The sequence below is a fragment of the Myotis davidii genome, unplaced genomic scaffold (assembly GCF_000327345.1).
Source record: "Myotis davidii unplaced genomic scaffold, ASM32734v1 scaffold333, whole genome shotgun sequence".
NCBI lineage: Eukaryota > Metazoa > Chordata > Mammalia > Chiroptera > Vespertilionidae > Myotis > Myotis davidii.
Genome location: NW_006285266.1, coordinates 647,890 through 652,352, shown reverse-complemented (window position 1 = coordinate 652,352; position 4,463 = coordinate 647,890). Strand labels below are relative to the sequence as shown.

General features: G+C 54.5%; 1 protein-coding gene across 1 annotated transcript in view; it reads right to left on the bottom strand.

Annotated features, from left to right (window-relative positions):
* The window catches only part of PSEN2 (presenilin 2), an 18,848-nt gene extending 17,083 nt beyond the window's left edge, over positions 1–1,765 (bottom strand). Inside the window, exon 1 of the mRNA XM_015558955.1 lies at positions 1,730–1,765. The gene's annotated coding sequence lies outside the window, so the exon portion shown is untranslated. The remainder of the gene's footprint in view (positions 1–1,729) is intronic.
* Between the last annotated feature and the right edge of the window lie 2,698 nt (positions 1,766–4,463).

The window sequence follows — 4,463 nt, the reverse complement described above, 5'->3', positions numbered from 1 at the left end:
TCAGCCTATGAAACAGGAGGCCACGGTTTGATTCCTGGTCAAGGCACACGCCTGGGCTACAGGCTTGATCCCCAGGGGGGAGCGTGCAGGAAGCAGCCAATCAATGATTCTCCCTCATCAGTGATGTTTTTCTCTCTCCCTCTCCCTTCCTCTCTGAAACCAATAAAAATATATAAATGTGTGGGAGGGGGGACCTAACAGGGCCGATTCTGACGAGCTGAAGTGGCTGAAGCGAGGGGATCAGGGAGACTATGGCGGAAGGTGAGGCAGGAGAGGGGGGAGGTGAGGTGGAGGCAGGAGAGGTGGAAGGTGAGGGCGGAGAGGGGGGAGGTGAGCCGATGAGCGTCATGAAAGCAGGAGGCAAGCGGAGCAGCATTCTCAGGGGGCATGTGGGGCTCCCCTGCTCCACAGGATCCCCTAGAACCGGTTTGCCGACCACTGACCTAGAACTAGGATCTGCTCCCTGGTGGCAGCTCCTGGACCAGCTGAGTCTAGTCAAGGCCCAATGTGGGGGACACACTTTTTAGCCCCAACACACGGCGAGAGCTGGGTGATTCTTAGCTTGACTTCCCTCACCTAATGGAGGTCCGGAACTCAAAGTCCTCTGTTAGGCTGCCTTTGGGGGGAAACCTAAACAAACACCTGCCTGGACCCACAGCTCCTCGCTGCCCTCTGGCCTTGGTGAATTCTTTCCACCCACGAGGGGGCCTGAAACCCAGACATGGCTGGATTTTCTCAAAACCATGTGGCCCTGAGTCTCAGCATTCCCCCCGGAGCAGCCCAGTAGGGATGCGCAACTCCGGGGCCTCGAACACTGTTCCCAGCGCCCCAGTGTGGTCTGGGGTGTGGAGTGATGTAGTCACAACCTCCCTCCCCGTTCTTCCCAGGCCCTGGGGCCTGTGCTGTCAGGGCCTGGAGGAGTGGTCGGGCGGCCCTGCATCTGAGAAGTGATGGGTTCAACGTTACCCGGGACCGGGGTGGCGGGGTCCCCAGCTCCTAAACTGGATGCCAGGCTGCTCATTTGAGATGCAGACCCCGGGCTCATCCTGACCAAGGGCCAGGGGTCCGCACTCTGAGGGAGCCCAGCGTGGCTCCCAGGCTGGTGTCAGACCTTCTCTGGGGCTGCCCTGCCCGGGAATCAGACACCCATCCTGGGCCCAGCTCAGAACTGCAAATGTCGGCCACAGTCCACCTTCCCTCCTCCCTCTCCTCCCTCACCTCTGACCTCTCCTCCCTCTGCCTCACCCACCCCCCCTGGCACCCCCACTGCTCCGTGCCCGATAAATGGGGGTGTGACAGAAGGAACAGCCCTTTCTCTGGAACACCCTGTGTCTGGTGGGAGCAGGGCAGGCAGAGGAGCAGCTTTCAGACCAGGAAAGCTGCAGGGCGAGAAGAGAGTCCGAGGCTGGGGCGGTCCCCAGGCCCTGCCCACCCTGGAGGAGGGTGTGGGAAACCGGGGCTCCAACACCCCTACTACACACTGGACCCACCTTTCTTTCTTTTTTAAAAAAATGTTTTTATTGATTTTAGAGGGAGAGGAAGGAAGAGGGAGGGAAACATGGACAGGCCACTTCCAGCACACCCTCTCCTGGGGATAGCGCCTGACAGGGCATCGAACCCGTGACCACGGCGCATGGAACGGCGTTCAGCCAACTGAGCCACCCGGGCCAGGGCCGGACCCGCCTTCCTGGAGGCAGTAAAACTTTCCAAAAGCTTTAAAAATTCATACCTTTTGATCCTGAAATGCTACTTCTTGGAATTTTTCCTAAGAAAATAATAAAAGATTTACATAAAAATCTGTTTGTCGCATTTATTTATAATTATTTAAAAAAGTGAAAATGACAGAACTGCCTCTGTCCTATGGTTTTCCATCTGAGAGGTTTTATGATGGGAACAGTAAGAAACGTATTTCAAAGAATATTCAGTAACATGACAAAGCACAACCGGCTGTTACATGTAATGAACATGTAACTTCACACACAGTCACCTGAATTTTCTGTAAAAATGTATATATATAAGGCCTGCCCCCCCAAAATCACAAAACATTAAAGGAGGTTATCTTTGGATGGTGAGATTGTGGGTGAATTTTACTTAATGTTTTTCTGCATTTCTAACGCTTCTATAATAAACGTGGATTGCATTTGTAGGGCTGTTTCTAAAGCTCTTAACTTTTTAAAGGGAAATAATGAGCATCAACATAGACTGTCTTCTCCCCCTGGGCGGCACCCTCCCCTGGGCGGCACACCTTCTGGGAGGCAACCCCTCTCCCCCGCCCCTGGGCAGCAGACAATGGGCTCAGGAAGCCCCTCTCCTTCCTCTGCAGCCCTCTGCTCCCGCCTCTGAGGACACGGCCGCTGGGAGGCACTCCCTGTGCTTCTCGGTGGGAACGGCCTACAGGTCCCTGAAATCCTCGGAGGGAAAAGTCGCCACCCAAACCTGCAGATAAACAACCTTGCCGCGCATGCCTGTCCACCCAGCAGCAGCGCGAGGTCCCCATGGAGGCTGACTCACGGGCAGGTGGGGGGTGGGTGACTCTCCTACCACTGGTGTCAAACCCTGTCACCCACATAGCAACCAGCGCTCCGTTCTCTGCAGGAGCACGGACGGTGCAGGGGGGGCGACGGGTGGGGGCAGGGGTGTGCTGTGCAGGAGACTGTGTTTGTTGTTCTGGAAACCGAAAGCTGCCTTAGATTAGGTGCAAAATCAAACATGCAAACAGCCACCACTCCCCCCATCCATCAGCTGAAAGGGACAGGAACGCTGAAGCAGCCGAACCAGGGGGCTGTGACCCAGAGAATCTCTCCAAAGCGCTATGGTCAGCAAGTCCCACAACCATCATGGAAACCCGGTGACCCCATTTCTCCGACCCCGTTTCTTCTTTCCATTTCGGGAAAATGTACATGTTTTGACCTTAAAATTTAAGGCCAGTGAACCTCGGTAGGAAACAGATTTTAAAATGCCACCGCAAACACCGGTGCCTCATGGGAACAGATGGAAAGTGTAGCCCAAGAGCAATCTGGGAGTTACTGCACTTCCCACAAACACTTAGGGCTGCAGAGAAAGGGCTGAGTCCGGACACATCATTGGTTTTTGTTTGTTTGCTTGTGTGCAGGCCTCGCAGAACAGGCACTCTCCAGGGCCACACCTCACAGGGCTCCCATGACTTCTGGGGAGTTCCCAGTCTCCCTTCATACTGGGAAAGTGTTTGCTAAGGGGAGGAAATCCCCCTAGAATTTTCCTTAGAAATGTCTACAGCTTCCCTGCCTTCTGTGTCCCCGGCCCCGGGCATCTGCCCATGTATTTGGTCCCGGATGACATTCATCCATCTGTCCCTCCATCTCAGCCTGTCCCGTGATGGATATCACCTGCTGGGGAGGAGGCTCTGCCACATACTCCCCGGCTGCAAGGCCTCGGGCCATTTAACATCCCATGGCCCATTTCCTCTGCTGGAAAAAGCGAAATACGCACACCTCGCAAGAGTACTGTAAAAACTAGAGATGATGTGTGAAGCACTTGGCACATAGTAGGTGTTCAATAAATGGTGGCTATAATGGTGAAACAGAGGCAGGGACACAGAAGGGACAATGGAAGCCGGCTGATGCCCCTCTTGGGAGGGTCCCAGGCAACATGAACATTTGTCAAACAAAAGGGCACGTCCAAAGGACTATGTCAGAGCCAGCAAGGCCCTCAAAGGCCATCGAGTCAGCGCCCTGTTTTATAGAAGTCCAGAGGGACAAAAGCACATCCCGAGGCCAAAAGCCCCCGTTACAGTTCAGGTCCCCAACTGCCAGTAGAGGAGCTCATCCCTGTGAGGGGCACATACCGGGCGGGCCAGGGCCATGGTCACAGCGGCCCACACAGCACACGCGTGGGCTCTCCGTGTACACACCCACACTGACAAGGCCCGGGCCTTCTCCATGGGCAGGTATGTGTCTTGTCTTTAACACACAGCTTCTCCGAACACTGACAAGAGGTCAGTGAATTACAAATACTCACCAGATCACCTGCCACCTTACAAACTCGAGTCTCTCTCCTGACCCCCGCCTCACAAGCCCTCTTCTCTTAGTGCTCCACATGGGGCAGAGGGGGTGGTGGCGCCAACATGGGCATGGGACGGGGAGTGCCCACGTGTGTGCAGGGGGCATAGGGCAGGGCACTGCTTCTCTGGGGCAATCAAAAGGGAGGGCTGGAAAGGGTCTGCTCTGACACTGGTGAGATAAATGTCTACACACCAGCCAAATCCAGTTTCCTAAGAATACTCAACGCAGGGAGAATTCTGAAGCCATAACATTAGCAGGAAGAATAGGACACAGCTCCATCTCGTTTCCTGCCTCTAATATTTCAGCAGGTGACTAGATACGGACGTGCATGAACTGCTAGAAGGCAACGCATGTGGACAGTTGTCATCACTGGACTGATGGCTAACAGGCTTTTAAAAAATATTGCCTGAATTTTCTAGAATG